A 19,601-nucleotide genomic window follows, 5' to 3' on the forward strand; every position below is an offset into this window, starting at 1 on the left:
CACGCGGGAGGCCTGGGTCCTGCCCCTGACACCACACGGTCCCCTGAGCACTGCCAGGAGTGGCTCCTGAGCACTTCTGGATATCGTAAAAAATAAGAGGGAGTGGCTAGAGAGAGATTCCAGTGGGCAGGGCAGGGCTCTTGCCTTGTGTATGACCCACCCAGGTTTGGATCCCCGGCAATACAAACCCTGCCGGGTGTAACCCCAAGGACAAAACCCAACACGCTACACCTGTGACCTCCAATAGTGTCACAAAGGGTAGTAGGGCCGATTCTCACTCCTCGCCCCCTGTGCAGACCCCCTTCTAGCATAGTAGCCTGAGACTCTGAGCAGAGGACGGAAGCTTCTGTCTGATCCCTGGCACTGCATGCCCGCCCAAGCGCCAGTGAAAATGACCTCTGAGCACAGAGATGGAAGCAACGCCAAGTGCCACCGGGTTTGACTGAACTCCCCCCCCCCCCCGCCACCCCGCTCCCGTGGAAGGGGTTTCATAAGAGGAGACTTCCCAGGGCCTGGGCCCGCTCTACATGGTATTCCGGCTGGCACAGAGTTCAATGCTGGGGGACCACAGGGCTATACCCAGCGGTGTTTGGGGGCATACAGGGTGCCAGGGATCACTCTTGGGTCTCTTGTAGAATCCGATATGGTTCAGCCGAGCACTCAAGGGAGTTTCTGAAGAGCACACAACAACCTCCACATTTTTAGATCACGACAGTTTTGCATCGCTTCAATCTGATTTGGTGAAAGATCTGTGTAAATCAGTGAAAACTCTGGCATGAAAATGATGCTGTTCTCTTCCTTCAGTCCACCCAGTCTTACTAAGTCTGAATTCCAACAAAGGGGCCAGTTTTCTGCTCTTCAGAAACCTGCATCAAGCTTAACTACCATTCAGAATCACTTGTTACGTATTATTTATGTGTTGTGGCTTTGGGGTCACACCTGGCTGTGCTCAGGGAGCTTTCCTGGCTTTGCACTCAGGAATCACTCCTGGTGGGGCTTGGGTGACCATTTGGGTGCCAGTGTTGCCAGTGATGAAGCTGGGTCAGACACATGCAAGGCAAACTATCACTCCGGCTCCTATGTACATTTTAATATTATTAGATGGTATAAAGCTCCTAAGAAATCTGGCATCGTGTCCACACAGAGATGTAAGCGTGAATGGTACAGCACTATTATCCCTACTATCAAAGCGTTGAGCCTCAAACATCCATCAGCAGGTGGCTGGACTGACAGTGCACCAGCAGTAATATTATTGCCATACAGTGGCGTACTCTTGAGCCTTAAGAATTAGCAAAGTAGGGACTGGAGCAACAGTGCAGGGCTTAGGGCACTAGCCATGCACGTGGCCGACCAGGGTTCAATCCTGACAGAGGGTTTCCCAAGCACCTTCAGGAGTAACCCCTGAACACAGCTGGACGTGGGCCGCACCCCCCACCCCCGCTCTTCCAAAAAAATATTTTAAAAAGATTAGTGTCATGCTCCAGTGTGGATTGAAACCAGGGTGCTGAGCGAATGATACAGATTCAAATACAGGAGGCCAGATAGCACCTGATTCCATTTGCTTGGAATGTCTAGAACCAGTAAATCCATCGCTGTATCACTGTCATCCCGTTGCTCATCAGTTTGCTCGAGCGGGCACCACTAACGTCTGCATTGTGAGACTTGCTGTTACCGTTTTTGGCATATTGATAATACCCCACTCGGGGAGCTTGCCAGGCTCTGCCGTGCAGGTGATATACTTTCAGTAGCTTGCCGGACTCTCCGAGAGGGGCGGAGGAATCGAACCTGAGTCGGCTGTGTGCAAGGCAAACTCCCTACCCACTGTGTTATCACTCCAGCCCAGCAAATCCATAAAGACAAAAATAACAGATTGGAGGTTTCCAGGGCCTGTGTAGGGGGGGTCGGGGCACAGATTCCTTGGGGGGCGGTGGGTGCTGTGGAGGTAGGCAGTGGCGGTGTTTTGCCCCTCAAAGTGTGCCCAGAGTCTTCCCAGCAGGTGTGTGGGGTCCTCATCACCCCAGTGCAGGGTGATGGGGACGGGCACCCATCACAGAACGGAAGGCCAGCCCAGACGGACGCCACAGGGGCACTTTGTACTCGCCCCTGAGTCTCTCTTCTGTGACTTTCTGTGGGGACCGTCCCAAAGTCTTGTGGTGCCAGCGCAGGACAGAACCCTTCCTGAAACGGTTATGAGAACATTCTAGGAAGGCTCGTGGGCTTGGAAGAGTTGGAACAGGCTCTGGACACGTGGAGTAAGTGACATTTTCCCATTTGTCCTTACATGCAGCTTAATTCTGGCGATACCTTTTGAACAAGTATTATTCCACTTCCCTGGCCTTCTCCCCTCTGTGTTGTGGCTGCAGTGATCAGGGGTCCCACACACCCTTGTCTGTGGGGCGCCTGAGACCCCAAACCCCAGGGCTGCCGCGGGCCTCGCCTGAGGGTGCTGCTTGGCCTCACACTCACCAGGTTAGGTGCCACTGGGCTTGCTCCAGGCCATCTCACCAAAAATGTTTAATTCTATAAAGTACAACCAGGGGCATAAAATGGCCTGTCACTCTGATGTATTTATATATTAAAAAAATAATAATTAAGGAAACTGTCACTGTAACTGTCATCCCGTTGCTCATCAATTTGTTCAAGCGGGCACCAGTAACATCTCTCATTGTGAGACTTATTGTTACTGTCTTTGGCATATCCAATACACCATGGGTAGCTTGCTAGGCTCCGCTGTGCGGGCTAGATACTCTCAGTAGCTTGCTGGGCTCTCCAAGAGAAGGAAACTGTACTAATAATTATTTTTGTCTCCTAAAAAAAATGCAGCATTTTATGTGCTTCTTTCTTTTCACCCTAGCAACAAGCAACAGACACTGAGGGATTCGCCCCACTTTAGCATGCAAGATCAGCCGAGTTGTTTTCAATGGGCACACGATTCCTCTGTGCGCTGCCCATTGTGTTTTCAATCAGACCCCACTTGAGAAAACTGTTCCGCTTGTTTTGCAACTAGTTCTGCAGGAGATACCCTTGTGCTTTTTCTTGGCGTGCATTTGTGATCAGATATGTGTGGCCAGCTTCTCACAACAGAGCCCCCAGGAGAAAGGGCCAGAATACATGGGAACTGGAATGGGCATTGACAAAGTCCTGAAAAGTTTGTCCCAGCTGATATGCCCGACAATGATTTATGAGTGTGCTTGGCAGGCCAGCTCACCCACACTTGGTGCTATCTACAATTTTTATCTGATAGGTGACAGTGATTCCTGGTTCGGTCTGAATTTTCTTTATTTTTATTTTGACTCCAGAGAACAGATTACTGGGGTCCAGGGATGCCGAAGGGAAAGACCTAGCAGAGCTCGAGGGCTAATTCCTAGCTCTGTGCGAAGGAGTGACTCCTGGCGGTACTCGGAGGGAGGACCATATGTAGTGTGATGGATTTGAACCACGATTGGCAAGATGCCAGACCAGTACCTTACCCCTGTATCACCTCCACGGCCCCTGCAGTGACTTTATTTTTTTGGTCTATTCAGATTTGGCATGTGTGTGTGTGTTCATCAATTATTAATTCATTTTATTGAATTGCCATGAGATACACAGTTACAAAATTGTTCATGACATGATTGGATTTCAGTCACATAGTGTCCCATCACCCCTCCCTTCACCAGTGTACATTTCCCACCACCAGTGTCCCCACTTCTCTCCAGTCCCCACTCCCCCCAGCTTGCCTTTGTGGCAGGTACTCTCTCTCTCTCTCTCTCTCTCTCTCTCTCTCTCTCTCTCTCTCTCTCTCTCACACACACACACACACACACACACACACAGACTGTTTGCAGTACAGTTGCCGTGACATCTCTTTAGCGAGAGTGACGCTGAGCTGCTGTCTGTCACAGCATCCTCCAGACAGACGTGGTTCTGCGCGGGTGCCACCATCGTTCCAGCTGGCTCTGAGGGCGGTAGGGCCGTGGACCCTAACAGTGTCATCAGCTACAGAACCAACCCAGAAGGCAGCCAGTGGGGTGTGCGCCACTGCACAGCTGAAACAAACACCCGGATGAACTTAAGCCTTAGGTCCCAGATTTTACTACTCTTGAGTGCTTGGTCACATGCCTGCCCAAATATGCTGTAGAGCAATAGATAAAGGCACAGCTTTTCAAGTAAATTTCTAGGGGCCATCCCCACTAGTGCCTGGAGGGTCCTGCAGTGAGAGGGAACAAACTCAGGGCTCTGCACATCCGCCTACTTTGACTCATCTCCCTAGCCCCCACAGCAGATGCCTTTTAAAAATTTATTATTATTATTATTATTATTATTTGGTGGTGCTGGGAATCGAACCCAGGACCTCACACGTGCAAGGCAAGTGCTGTCCCACTGCCCCACATATCTTTTTGTTAGGGCATATTCCTGGCTTTGGGCTCAGGAATCACTCCTGGTGGGACTCAGGGCAGCACCGGACTCAAACCCAGGTCAGCTGCGTGCGGGGCAGGTGGACAAGGTGGAGGACAGGAAGGGGGAGGGGGCGGGGTCCGGGGCTCCTGCTCTGCCTGAGAGCGAAGTGCCTGTGGGTGCTGCACGCAGGGTGCTGGGATGCAGCTGAGTCACCTCTGAGCTCTGCGACACGCCAAATGGGGTGAAGGCTGAGCAGAAAGTACGTGTTCGGGTCATCTGTGATGCTATTAGCATGGGTGGGTTTTCATGCCCCTGTCTTTCTTCTTTTTCCTTCCAAGCCGGAAGCCAGTCCTGGTTGGGGGGGGTGGGCAATGCAGAAGGGATCTGTGGCGACAACCTGGGTAGGGTTCTCGGAAGCTTCAGAGCCCGGAAGGTTATGTGGGGATGGGTGGGCCCCACGTACTGCGGCCAGAAAGAGCTCCGGAGAGCCCAGGGCGACAGGACCGTGGAGGGGTGGGGAAGTGCCCAAGAGGCCCAGAGCCCAGCCCGGCGTTCCCGGCCACCGTGCCAGCCCCAGGCCTGGACAGGGGCCTCTGGAGACAAGAGCAGAAGGCTGTGTCTCAGAGGACAGCGTGCCCTCCTGCATTCACGGTGCCACTCTGCAGCCTGGGCCTCTGCCTCCTCGCCCACTGTCACCCACCTTCCCTCCCTTCCCACCTGGAGGACGCAGCCCGCACAGCCAAGCTCACGTGAACTAAGAAGAGGATCCAACAATGTCCCCCCTCAAAGGCACGCCCCGCACCCCGGGTTCAAGGATCCACTCCACCAGAGCCTGTGTGAAACTGACTTCCAAGCGAAGCCACGTGCTCGCCCACTTACATTCCAGGGCGTCTTGTGTGGGAGCGACAGGGGTGGGATCCCCGTACAGTGTCAGGAAGTTGCTTCTGTCCCCCTCCTCGCCTCCCGGCCGGTGCTACCCACAGGTCACCTGCTCTGTGTCCCTGCAGGAATAAAGGGAACCCCCGCCTTAGGATGGGCAGAGGGGCGTGGCTGTACCCCCCGCCCCCCACACTCATTCCGCGTGCTGCCCACACAGACAAGCGGGCAAATGGGAGCTGGGCAGACGTCCGGCCGCTCCGAGGAGCCACATGAGGAAGCTGCAGTGGCTTCCTCCTGCCGGCCCTGTGCCTGTCCCTGGGCTCTTGGCCTGTCCTGGCTTGCCCAGACTTGGAACAGGGCGGGTAGAGGCAGCCGCTCCCAGGAGTGACAGCTGGCCTGGGAATGCTGGTGTCAGCGCCCCCGAGGGCTGGGCGGCGGCAGGACCGGGTGGGCTGGGAACAGGGTGTCGGCCGCTATTTCTGTCCATCCCTGGGGCCCCAGGTAACCCGGAGGACAAGGAGGGGGGCAGGGACCCTGCCCAGACAGCTGCGCTCTGGTCAGCCAGCCTCAGGGACCAACACCTGACTGGACCCGGCCACTGTCCCGTGTTTTCATTGGAGGTTGCCCGCTTGGCATCTCCCCTGGCAGGCCACAGCAGAGCGATGCTCACTAAGTGCTTCCAGGGGAAGCTGGAGGGCAGGGGAAAGGAGTCCTGTACCTGCTCAGTTCTGGCCACAAGATTTTCCAGGCGAAGTTTCAGGGCCGCTGCCAGGTGGGATCCTATAGGGATTTGTTCGACCAACTCCCCAATCTCGTGGAATCCAGGAGAGGGTCAGAGGCTGCTGGCGGGGGACACGCAGCGGGCTGGGACCAGGACCGTGGGGAGCCCCCTGGCCCCAACATCTGGGCTCAGGACGCCTGGCCACCCGGCGGGCCTGGAAGCTACCTCTGGGTGCAGCCCACATTTTTGTTTTCTTCACAAAAGCACAAACCTCCAAAGAGAAAGTAAATGAATGAGCGAATGCCTGGTTGGGAGAGACCGGCACTCCCGGAGACCAGCAGTGAGGACAAAGTGCCACCCGCTTGTCAGGGGATGGCCCTTACGGGGCAGTAGGCACAGCCTACACGTTTGTAACTCGAGGTGCAAAGCTATCTGGTGAGACCCTCAGAGTCTGACCATCATGGATGAACTTTTCCCAGCGATGGCCACCACCCATCTAAGGAAGAGGGTTGCGCCTGTCTCGCTGAGAGACTTAGGGGGAGGCTGGTAGCCAGAGGGAGGCCTCCCCAGATTGGGAGGTGGGGGCAGGAATGCACGAGAGGCCTGTTGTAATAGTTCTATAATTTTTTTAAAAATGTGTTTGGATATAACAAGTCCAAAAGTAAACACACACACAAAAGGCTAGGGATTCACATGAAACCCCAATTCCTGGCTTCTCTGGACAGCAGTTAAACTTGGCAGTTGGGGGTGACTCCAGCCGAGTTCCAGCAGTGGCGGGTGGCGGGGGGCGTTGCTTGAGGGTGAGCCAAGGGAAGGCTGGCCCAGCGCTGCGGGTGCCGCAGTGATACGGGAGGGGAACGAGGAACCAGCCAGTGCTGGGACTCTGGCCCAAGGCCCTTGTCAGAAACGCTTATGAAACAGAACTGAGGGGTGGGGAGCCGGGCTAGGGGGACAGAGGAGAACACGCCAGGGAAGCTCCCAGATGCTAAGAGACAGAGGAGGCGGCATTCCCACTGGGCGGGGGGCGAGAGCCTCGGGGGCTGGCCAGCATGGCAGATGCCAGAAGCACAGAAGCCAAGTGTCTCCCGGAGGAGATGTACTTGCTCGGGGGGCTGTTGGCTTCTCCCCACCTTTCCCACCCCCCTGACGCCGCCGTGACGGAGCTGGTGGAAGTTGGCATCGCTGGAGAACACAGCGAGGAATTTCAGAGACGCACCAACTGAAAAGGAGTTTGAATCATATTCCTCCAGGGAATGGAATTTCCTTGGTCGGCTGCATCCCCAGCAGCCTTATTAGTCACAGCCAAAGCCCTGCGTGTGTCACCCTGCCAGCAGGGCGCCGTTCCTGGGAGCATCACCTGCAGCAACCAGCCCCAAACACGGCCTGCATGTCAACAAGCCAGGCCGCCCTGGCAACACCGCCCGTGCTTGAGAGAGGCAGGCGGGCCGCCCTGAGACTGAAGCCGCCAGCAAATGAGCCCGCCTGGACCTTCTCCGCTCGGGCAGCTCAGGGGGGCCCCCCAAAGGGCAGAAATGGGTCCATTCCTTGGGGGTAAGAAGTCAGTTTTAAGGGGCCAGGGACAGAGCTCAAAGGGTTGGAGTCCACGTTTTGCATGTAGGAAGAGAAGTTTGGTCTCTGCACCACAGGGTTCCCTCGACCACCACTGGGAGCGGCACCAAAGCACCAAACTGGCTCCTCCAGATGTAACCCAAAACTCTACCACCACCGCCCTGCACTCTACCCCCCCCCAAAAAAAAGTTTTGTTTGTTCTACTCCTGCTGCAGCCACCGAGGTGATGTCTGATCATCATGTTTGCTACTTGAGATTTTCCTCTCTGTGTGACTTGGTTGTCAATCACTAATTAATGACACTGTGGTCTCAGAACCAATCCACAATGTGATACAAATATTTAAATTTAGATTGCTCCCGTGGTAAGTCCTTTAACCTTACATGCAGCCAACATGGGTTTAATCCCTGGCAACCCAGGTGGTGCTCCAAACACCACCAAGAGTAATTCCTAAATGCAAAATCAGGAGTAACCCCTGAGCATCACCGGATGTGGCTCCAAAATAAACAACAACAACAAAAATATCTGAGAGTTACTGCCTTAACTATCTTTTAAAAACAATTTTTTTTTTTTTTTTTGCTTTTTGGGTCACTCCCGTCAATGCACAGGGGTTACTCCTGGCTCTGAGCTCAGGAATGATTCCTGGCAGTGCTCAAGGGGACCATATGGGATGCTGGGAATCGAACCCTACCCGCTGTGCTATTGCTCCAGCCCCAAAGACAACAAAATTTGAGGAAATTTTGTTTCCTCTTCCTTGCCACCCCCTGGACACTATTGCACACGAGCCCCGAGACCACCACAGCCAATAGGTGAATGAACACATGGGGAAGCTGCACTGGATGCTCTAGATTTTTGCTCCCCGGAGTGAGGTCCCTGAACCAGCAGAGTCGGCATTACCCATGTTTGTACTAGCTTGTACTAGCAATGCACGGTCACTGTTCCCCGCCCAGAACCTCTAGGTCAGTCAGTCTGCCTGAGCCACTACGACAGGAGACCACAGACTGGGTAGAGTGAAAACACAGAAACTCATCCCACCGTGCAGGAGTCTGGAAATCCAGGCTCAAAGCATCAGCAGGTCTGTGTCCTTCCTGCTCCCCGCGCTTGCATTCACCATCTGCTCCCCCACTTCTGTGTGGCCGGGCGCCAGGGTTCTGTCACTTAAGGAGACTCAGCTCTGAGCTCAGGGGACACTGCCAGGATCTCAGTCAATCTTAGTTTCCTCTTTAAAGACCCTGTCTCGAAAGGCAGTCGAATCCTGAAGCAGCGGGGGCCAGGACTGCAGTGCATGAACTTGGAGGGGGCCGGCCCATCTCATCTCACTTGCTAGCCCGAATTTAAGAACACCTGTGGAGGGAGAACTCACAGCCCCGCCCCACCGCTGGAGGACCTCCGTGCACGTTCAGGTTGGAGAAGCACTGCCCAAAGCCTGCTGCCAAGTGGACATGGTTCCAGGGGGGGTGCCGGGGGCCGGGGAGACAGGCTGATGATGCGTCGGCGGAACTTTCTCTACACTCCTGTCTGATGAGGGAGAGAGACTGTGATATTCAGGTCACATTCTCTGCAGTGGGGGGTGGGGGCTGCCTGCTTCTCCTGAGGAGTGGTGACCTTCCCTCTGTGCTTTAGGGAAGTCGCTGCTGAGGTTAGTGAGATATTTTCTTGGCTCTCTCCTGGTGGGGGGGATTTTCGCTGTTTCTTCATGTTGTTATGGGCTTTACTATCCAGTGCTCTCCTTAGCTTGGGAGGGGCCTCAACTGGAGATGTGGGGCTATGCACTTTTTACAAAGGACTTGTAAGTGCAACTTGATGTGTTCACTGACAGTTTTTGTGAAATTAGGATAGGCTAAGTTACTTGACTATTAACATATAGTGACTAAGATGACTAGGGAATTCTTCAGAGGAGTGGGTTCTATCAATTGTGGCCAAAGCACAATGCATGGAATGGTCAAAAAAACAACTGCGGCCGCCGCTCTGGAAAAAGGCCGCGCCCACTTTGAGGCCACGCCCCCTACGGTGAGGACACGCCCCTAATCCGCGGTGGCTGAGAGGTGCCAGGCAGGGTGGGGGCGTCAGGGCGAGTCCCAAACCACTCCGGGCAGGGGGCGGGGAAGGTGCTTCTCCCCCCTCTGTGCTTTAGGGAATGTGAGCAGGCCAGGGGAACCTGGGAGCCCGACGAGCCAAGGCTTCTGCGAATCTAATCCATGCCTCCTTAAAATGGATTTGAATGTGGGAAATGGGTATACTTGCCACCAAGAGGACATTTTCATTGGGTCGCTCCCCGCAGGCATCCGCTGTCAGCGGCAGAGCAAGTGTCCGGGATTTCCTGGAAAGAGAACCAGGGAGACATCACTGCTCCTCCTGCTGACCCAGGTTCATTGCTCCTCTGTCAGAGGCCGGATGCTACGGGGGCGGTTGCCCTGGAGATACTCCTGGGCCCCAGCAAAGCGAATCTCCATCGTCCCTGTCAACCATGGGCTTGGCACTAGAGGTTCTCAGCGGTGTTCCGTACGCTCTGAAGTTTTCCCAGTGTTTTGGAAATGTTTTATTCAAGCCTCAAAGAGAATGTTTTATTTTCAATTATGAAAATGTACATGCCAGTGGGCGATCCAGCTGCTTCTAGCATGAAATCCGTGCTAACAGGTGGATGTCCAAATTCCCACCAGGCCGAGGAGTTTATTGAAGGTTGATCCTTAACTGGAAACAATGTCATGAGTTTGAGTGTCATTGTGTCATTGTGTCATTGTATCCAGCACAGGAGGGTTCTAGAGAGCATCTCACAGAAGCTCAAGGAGCCAGTCGGAGGCTGTGCTGTGCGTTTGTGTTGGTTCCCCATATGGTTGTCATTCTCAAGTGGCAGCTTGTTCAAATACAAATGTCTGGGCTCCAGCCCCAGAGTTTCTGATTCTCTGAATCTGAAATAAGGTCCTTAAAGTTTCTTAGGGGTTGGGGGAGGTGGGAACAAGGTGCTGCCAGAGATGCAACTCAGAGCCTCACACTTGTGAATCATACACTCGACTGCCGAGTCACGTCTTCAGCACTCTTGAAATTTGTATTTCTAACCAATTCCCCTGTGATGCTAAGCTACGGGCCCGAGGGTCACACTTTGAGGACCGCCGTCAGCTCGCACACAGAGCAGAGGTTATTGAGGGCGAGAATGAGAGCCGGAAACAGTCTCACTGGCCTGATGATGCCAGAGGAATTTTGCATTTAGGTAGCTGGAGATTAAGGAGAACATTGTAGAAAGAAGCCAGGGTGGAAATGCCTCAGATAGGAGCATAAATTCTCCTTATACCCTTAATTGAATGTTAAACTGCTTGTGTCCAGGTGAGCTTGCATGCATGGTGTCCGAGGAGAAACCAACAGCTGATGGCGGAGAGAGAGGAATAGAGATGCAAGGGACTGTCTGTCACAGGGAAGATAGAGGGAGTCGGGGTTGAAAGTCTTACCAAGTCCTAGGTTTGGGCAGACAGCCCAAGTTTTCAGTGCAAGCCATAGAAGGACAACACTGTAAGAGTAAAGACTGCGTGTCTGAAAAGGAAGCATTCACCTTTGCAATTGGGTCAGCACAGAAACAGATGCATCACAACAGAACCTGAAAACAGGCATCCTCAAAAGCAGCGGAACCCAGGGCTGGAGCAGAAGTCCAGTGGGTAGGGTGTTTGCCTTGCACGTGGGTCCAATCCCTGGCATCTCATATGGTCCCTGAGCAACACCAGGAGTAAGTCCTAGGTTTGGGCAGACAGCCCAAACTGAGTGCAGAGCCAGGAGTAATCCCTGAGCATCGCCAGGAGTGAACCAAAATAATAATAATAATAATGATGATGATGATGATAAAGCAGTGGGACCCATCAATTTGCCTGACAGTTGCAAGAAAATATTCATCAGAGAAAGATAACAGTCCAATCCCTAAACTCAAGTCCAAAATATATTTTGTGTAGTAAACGTCGCCAGTTAGGGCCGAGGACATGGCTCAGTGGTCAAGCACCTGCCTTGCAGGACAAGGCTGCAAATTTCATGGCACCATCCCACATGCCACGCATGATCCCAGCAGCTCTGCCACATGTGGTCCCCAGTGCCGCAACCAAGTGTGGGATGTGTGTCATCCCTGCTGAAACCTGCAACCAAAGTGTGTGTGACCCTCACAACTGAGGGATGTGAGCCCTAGTGAGCACCGAAGTGAAAAGTTCACAAGCACCACAAAGAAGTGTGTGATCCAGGTCATCACAGCAACAACCACAAAGGAAAGAGGAGGGGAGATTGTGTAGAAGAATTTCAGAGGCGCGAGGAAGCTATAGTATGGTCTTGAGACTAAATACAGTGGGGCTGAACAACAGGACTTTTTTTTTTTTTTTTTTTTTTTTAGCTTTTTGGGTCACACTGACAATGCTCAGGGCTGACTCCTGGCTCTGCACTCAGGAATCACTCCTGGTGGTGCTCGGGGGACCATAAGGGATGCTGGGAATCAAACCCGGGTCGGCCATGTGCAAGGCAAACGCCCCCCTCCACCCCCCGCTGTACTATCGCTCCAGCCCCTGAACAATAGAACTTTTAAAATTTGTTTTGTTCTTGTTTGGGGGTCACACCCAGCTGTGCTTGGGGCTCTCTCCTGGCTCTGCACTCAGGAATCACTTCTGATGGGGCTCAGGGGACCATAAGGGGTGCCGGAGATAGAACCAGAGTCGGCCACTTGCAAGGGAAGTTCCCTACCCGCTGTCCTATCATCCTGATCCCTAAGAACAGGATTGTTGCTTTGTGACACGGGAAATGAACAGTTTAATATTACCGAAAAGACATATGCAAAACAGTCTGGTAAAGAGAAGGCACTTTCCGAGCTTGTTATTTACCCACAAATAACACATTTCACAGGAAGGAACATGCTATTAAGGAAAAGATTAGAAAAACTACAAGTTGTTATTCATAAGATGTATTAGCAAGTGAGTGATTAGAGCCCTCATTGGAAGAACAGGCTGCAATGAGAACAGGAACTGATCGTTCTGAGAGAGAGGTTTACAAGTGTCCCCTAGAACTGCATGCTCTGGCAGGAGCGATCGTACAGGGAATCTGACCAGGCCTTGCATGCACCCAGCCCAGTTGTAAGCCCTGGCACTGCACCTGGTCCCCTAGTCACTGCCAGGGGGGCATTCCTGAGAATGATTAATAAAACTAAGAAAAGCCTCCGGATGCTGAACAAAAAATAAATAGTTATGCATGTTCCAGAGCCAGAGATCTGGTATTCTCAGGCATAGAGTCAGTGCTCAGTAGTTTCTGAGCTCAGGAATAAGTTCAACTCACTTAAAAGTTATATGTGGAGGGAGCTGGAGTGATAGTACAGCGGGTAAGACACTTAGCTTGCACATGTCTGACAAAGGGTCGGGCCCCGGCATCCCAAATAGTTTCCCAAGCACTGCCAGGAGTGAATCCTGAGTGCAGAGCTAGGAGTAACTCCTGAGCATGACCAGGTGTGGCCCCAAAACAAACAAAAATGTTATTCATGGAGGTTATAATGTTATACAGGGGCTGAAGTGCTCACATTGCGTGACTTGAGTTTGATCGGGAGTGCAGGGTGCAACGCCCCAACAAACAAAAATAATACAATCATTTTTTAAAGTGTTACTTTAAGTAGCCAGGAAATACCAGTGTCTATTTCTTTAACACATTTTTTAAAGTGTTAAGGCCAGGGAATACCAGTGTCTATTTCAGTAAATAACAGTCATTGCTAACAAGTACTGAGAAGGTGTTGAACTTTTTTTTTTTTTTTTTTTGCTTTTTGGGTCACACCCAGCGATGCTCAGGGGTTACTCCTGGCTTTGCACTCAGGAATTACTCCTGGCGGTGCTTGGGGGACCATATGGGATGCCGGGGATTGAACCCGGGTTGGCCGCGTGCAAGGCAAACGCCCTACCTGCTGTGCTATTGCTCTGGCCCCAGGTGTTGAACTTTTTATGAATTATCTCCTGCCTACCTGACAATGACCCGGGAAGGTAAGCACAATTGTCTTCATCTTCTGACCCAGAAATGAAAGCATCAAAAGACTAAGCAACCTGGGAAGGATGCACAGAGAACAGTGAGAAGCAGGAACCCAGGGCCAGACCTGTTCTGGGTCCTCACCAAGCCCCTCCAGGGCGGATTCATTCAGAAAAAAATAGTACGAGGAAGGGATGGGGGCTTTGTTTTGTTTAACACATCCTTGCCAAAATACTGCCAAAGATCTTATAGTAAATGTTATGTGTTTGGGGCCAAAGCGATAGGACACTGGGGAGGGCATTTGTCTTCCATGCAGCTGACCTGGGCTGGATCCCTGGCATTCCATACGGTCCCCCGAACCCACCAGAAGTGATTCCTGAGTGACAAGCCAGGAATAACCCCTGAGCATCACTAGCTGTGACCCAAAAAGCAAAATATAAGGAAATAAATAAATGTTACGTATTTATAATACATAAATGTGATATTTTGGCAACAATGTCACCTTGACATTGTTACATGCACTGATTTTACAATGATCCCAACCACCAAGAAACCAGTGCAGTTTAAACAAAGCGATTCCTTCTATCGGTTAAAGTTGCCATCTGCTTCCAAGAAAGCTGAAGAACAGAGATCATGGACAAACAAGAGCCCTGTGCCAGGGGTTCTAGTCCAAATTAAAACTGACAGGTGCCCCAGCTCACACCCTCTGAAGCAGTGGATGCTCAGCTACATCTAGGGGGTCATGGCACCTCGAGTGTCTGGACCCTCCTCCGGCAGTACCCACCCCAAGTTGCTGATGTTTCAAGGACCCCTGAAGCTCCACAGCCCAAACTCCACAGCTGGTGTCCCAAACCTTGCCCTAGTGACTCGTAGCCTCCCTCCCCAACCTGCCAGTTAGAGGGCAGGCTTCGAGGATGGTAGTGTGGATTCTCTCTCCCCTCCACGGCATGCATGAATCATACTCTAGTCATGAGTGAGTCCGAAGGGGAACCTCTCCGCCCCAGCGGATGTTAGCACGAGAAACCATATTACAGACATTCCAGGGGGGGAGAAAACCTTTGGTATGTGGTGTAGGGGAGTGAGGGAAGAGTGTCCTTTGTGAAGTGGTTGCAGGGTAAAGCCACCCTTGTATGACAAACTCATCACACATGCGCCCTGAGCAAGCAGTCAGATGCTTACAGTGTGTGTCCCAGCACTGAGGTGCCGCTGCTATGTTTTCACACTGAGGCTCGTCAGACATTGGGTGGTTATTCTGACCCTATGGGCAGGGGGTTGGAGAGATAGTACAGCAGGTAGGGCACTTGCCTTGCACCCAGACGACCTGAGTTTTATCCCTGGCACCCCCAATAGTCCCCCCAGACTCTGCCAAGAGTGATCCCAGAGTGCAGAGTCGGGAGTAAGTCCTGAGCGCGGCCGGGTGTGGCTCAAAAGCCAAATTATAAGCATAAAATGGGTGGTGAGATCAGAGTTTAATTTCTACGTTTCAGACCAAAGTAAGATGCCAGCGTGGTCATTTTAAGCAAGAAAGCAAATTGCTGGGTTGGAGAGAGGGTTGAAAGGGCTGAACCCATGCTTTGCTGCGGGAGGCCCAGGTTTGATCTTTAGCACCACTTTCGGACCCGGGAGCACCTTCAAGAGCAAGTCCTAAGCACAGAGCTGGAAGTAGCCTCTGAGTACCACCGTGTGTGAGCTAGAAGCCAGAACCAATCAACAAATATTTAGAAAAGAAATTACTACAAGAAATGTCTTGGGGCTGGAGCAATAGCGCAGCGGGTAGAGCGTTTGCCTTGCACGCGGCCGACCCAGGTTCGATCTCCAGCATCCCATATGGTCCCCTGAGCACCGGCAGGGATAATTCCTGAGCGCAGAACCAGGAGTAACCCTGTGCATCGCCGGGTGTGACCCAAAAAGCAAAAAAAAAAAAAAAAAAAAAAGAAAAGTCTTAAGGAAAATTGGCAAAGCTAAATACTTGTTTCATTTATGTAAATGTCATTTACTTAAATGGACCAGCTGCTGCTTATTTGGGTGGGGCGAGAGGTGAGTGTTCCTAAGCGGGCCCAGGGGCTCAGGAGCTATTCATGGCCATTCTCAGCTCGGTTAAGTGGACCTGGTAGTTCAGTGCTGGAGTTCAATGACTCGATGCTGCTCTGGCCCCGAGGAGCTGGAGGCCACCAGGGCCAAACTGATGTGCTGAGGGCTTATAAGCGCCACTGCTGGTAATATTTGGGCCTGGGGATTTGGTATTGGGATTGAGCTTCAGTCTTCTGAACTGTCTCCCCGGGTCCTCAGCTCCCTCGAGCTGGTACTTTCATAGACTTTGACAAACCTTAGCAGACTGCATATAGTTTACAGATTTGAGATTTTGGGATCCTGCAATGGGCACCTTTGAATCTCGCCCCCCCTCCCGCGCCCATCCCCCGACTCCGCTACTCAAAGCTGTCCCTTGTGCTTCTCCCATTTGCCATATTTCTCCTTTAGCAAAGGCATATATTGTGCCCCAGTTGCATACCTGTCTCTGCGTGGTCCCACCAGCATGGGCGGACATTATGGTGGCTTTTATTTGGGATTGTTGTAATGGTGCTGTGAAGATTTCACACCTGTCTTTGGTGGACTCATGCATTTACTTCTCTTGGGTCTGTTCCTAGGAGCCTGGATACCAGGTCATGCCAACAGGTGCCCCTTAAGAATGTCTTGAGGGGCTGGAGCGATAGTACAGTGGGTAGGGCTTTTGCCTTGCAGCGGCTGACCCAGGTTCGATTCCCAGCATCCCATATGGTCCCCCAAGCACCACTAGGAGTAATTCCTGAGTACAAAGCCGGGAGTAACCCCTGAGCACTTCCGTGTGTGATCCAAAGACCAAAAAAAAAAAATGTCTTGGTTATCGGCAGACCATACCATGGTGGTCCCAGGAGTCCGTGTGACAAAGCCTGGGTGTGTAGTAGCTGTGCCATTGAGGCACATGTTGCTCACATGAGGACACAATCGCCTAATGAGGCCTTTCTCAGGACTAGCCCGCCTGCTCCCCCATGGCGCGACTGTGGCAGAAATGTGCTACAGAGTTGAATGGTTGCCACAGAAATCAGGTGTGTCTCCTTATTGTGGAACTGTTGGTGCCCTGGGGCTGGAGGAACAGTGCAGGGGTTAAGGCTCATGCCTTACATGCCGCCACCCCCAGTGCCACCCCCTGGCCCCACTGAGCATTGCCAAGCACCTCCAAAACCACCCGGGTAGTCCCTGACACAACACAGCACCCGCAGGCCCTGGCATCGAACCACCTGCCAGCTTAGCTAAGAGCCTGCAGGAGTGGCCCCGGGTGCCCTGAAATCGCATCCTGAGGACCCGCCTTCCAGGCCTTTCGCTGTGAGTTCAGGCCCCTGTGCTCTGCTCTCGGGAATTCTCAGGCACCGCAAGCAGTTGCCAGCTGCCCCACAGCCGTGAGCATGAGAGCCCCCAGCAAGCACCCCCCAAAATGGGTGCAGTTCCCAGCAAGCGCCACGGCTGAAACAAAAAGTTGTGCACATGCCGCCGCCAGTCATAACAGCCTCTGTGCACCCTGCTACCGTCCCCAGCGAGCACGACAGCCCGAGCCCGTGAGCTGGTGTGTCTCGGGTGGGCGAGGCACCACGACCAACAGAGCAAACGCCGCTGAGCCCCGCAGCCGGGTGCGAAGACTCAACCGCCTGATGTGAGGCCGTGCCCTGCTCCAACCCCCAGCATCATGGCTCAAAAAAAAAAAAAAAAGTCCAAGTATCCCTCACTGTTGTTTCTACCCGTAGTGGGGCCAGGTGGTACCTGGTGTTCCGGTAATGCCCCGAGTTGGTAAGCAGATGCTCTCGGCACAGTTTCTGCCTTCTCACACCCGCTCTCCTTTGCCTTCTTTGTTTAGAAGGGTTTGAAGAGTAGAGGAACTACTTGGGTTTCGCAGGGTAGACAAAGGGTGGAAAGTTTCGGTTGAAAAAGGGGATTTTCCAAGGCTCTCCTGGCCTGAGTATGGTTCGTACCACCGCCAAGGGCACCCTCGTGTGGGAATTCACATCCTGGCCTCACCCCTCCTCCCACACGCCTCCACATCCCCGCCCCCCCTCCCCTGAGAGCCTGGCCATAGTGCATTACTCCTGCAATGTCCCCACAGGTCCCCAGTGAATGCATCCAGAGCTCAGAGCTCACCACTTGCTACGCTGGAGGAATGATTTATTTTCCCCAAGTTGAAACCTTTTACGGCACCTCCCAAGAAGGTAATTATTCAGAAAGCTTTCTCTTCCCTTCCCCCAATTAGAGAAAACCCCAAGAACTCCAAAAAAAAAAAATAGGAAACATCTGACCTCCTTGAAAGTTAAAGGGGAAAAAAAAAATCCCAAACACCTTAAATATATTTCTTACAACTTTGAAGCTTTTTTCTTTTTTAACTTATAGCATGTGAAGGGCATTACCCAGGTATGGAAAATCATGGAATAAAAGAAAGGACGGTTCAGGGAACGATTTTTGGATTTATGTAAACATATGCCTTCCTCTGAAATGTGGAGGGGAAGTGCATACATAATAGAAAATGTGTTTCTTCCAGCCCTCATTGAATAAACGCTGAACAAATATCTTAAAAATAGAGATGTGAAGGGATCCAAATGGGTTGGTTTTCTCTTGTCTGGTTCATTGTTTCCTACTGCCAGACTGAACCCCGTGAGTGAGGGGCGATGTTCTCATTTGTGATGAACTTTCCCATCTAGGTCATACACGCTTGCATGCAGGGCCCTGCAGCGTGATTCCTGGCATGGCACTGTTGGTTTTAAGAAGCAATTGTGGGCGTTACCGTTGTTGGTTTGGGAAAGGGGGCTTGGTCCACACCAGGCGGTGCTCAGGACTTCCTCCTTCCCTTGTAGTCAGGGAACGCACTGGGCAGCACTCGGAGACCTTATGCAGTGCCAGGAATGGAACTGGGGTCGCCACATGCAAGGCGAGCATCTGAAAGCTTGTGTTAGCTCTATTATCTCTTGGGCCAGCCTGCTTGCTGCAGTTACTATGCGGATTGCCATGGGCTTTGTGAAAACTAAAGGGAACTTTGGATAGTGACGAGATCAGTCCATGTGTTCCGGTTAAACATAAAATGAGAAAACAAGGTCATACCCCCTCACCTGGGTGGAGCTGCTGAGGACACCCCCAACCCCTATCCCGAGCTCCTGTCATGTGTAACCTCATACCACAGACACACTAAGATTCTCGAAGAGTCTCCCAGTATCCGCCCCTCTCGCCCAAGTTGTCATTACCCCAGCACAAGAACCCTCGTAACCCCCCTTACCCACCAGACCTCTCGCTGAGGAACCAGATTCTTTCAAAAGGAAAACCCAAACACAGACCCCTTATTATGATGGAAGAACTCATGCATTATAGGACTATAATTTTAGAAAACATATTACTCTTCAAGTTAGCTAAAATTTTTTGGGGGGGACTGCAAAACTGGCAGTGCTCAGGGTTTACTCCTGGCTCTGTGCTCAAGGATCACTCCTGGCTGAGCCAGGGGGTCATATGCGGTTCTAGGGATCCATTCCACGTCAGCCTGTGTAAGGCAAGTGCCTTAACCCTACTGTGCTATCTTTCTGTCCCCAATTTAAAATTTTTAAAACCTTGTATTTCCACCCCCAGGGCCACAGAGATTATTATCATTTATATTTTGCTCATTTGGGCTGGAGCGATAGCACAGTGGGTAGGGCATTTGTCTTGCACGTGGCCAACCCAGGTTTGATTCTTCCGTCCCTCTCGGAGACCCCGGCAAGCTACCGAGAGTATCCTGCCTGCACGGCAGAGCCTGGCAAGCTACCCGTGGCGTATTCGATATGCCAAAAACAGTAACAGCAAGTCTCACAATGGAGACATTACTGGTGCCTGCTCGAGCAAATGGATGAACAACGGGAGAACAGTGCTACAGGGCTACTTTGCTCATTTACACCATGATGACATTATAATAATTTTACAATGTCTTGGTATGACTTTTCAAACAGCATGTGTCATTCTCAAAAATGACAGGACAAGGACTGTGTTGGGTTTGTCCCAACTGATGCCCCAGTTCCTGGCAGGGTGTGTGGGGGGGACACACAAATGTTC

The sequence above is a fragment of the Sorex araneus genome, chromosome 11, assembly GCF_027595985.1.
Source record: "Sorex araneus isolate mSorAra2 chromosome 11, mSorAra2.pri, whole genome shotgun sequence".
Taxonomy (NCBI): Eukaryota; Metazoa; Chordata; class Mammalia; order Eulipotyphla; family Soricidae; genus Sorex; species Sorex araneus.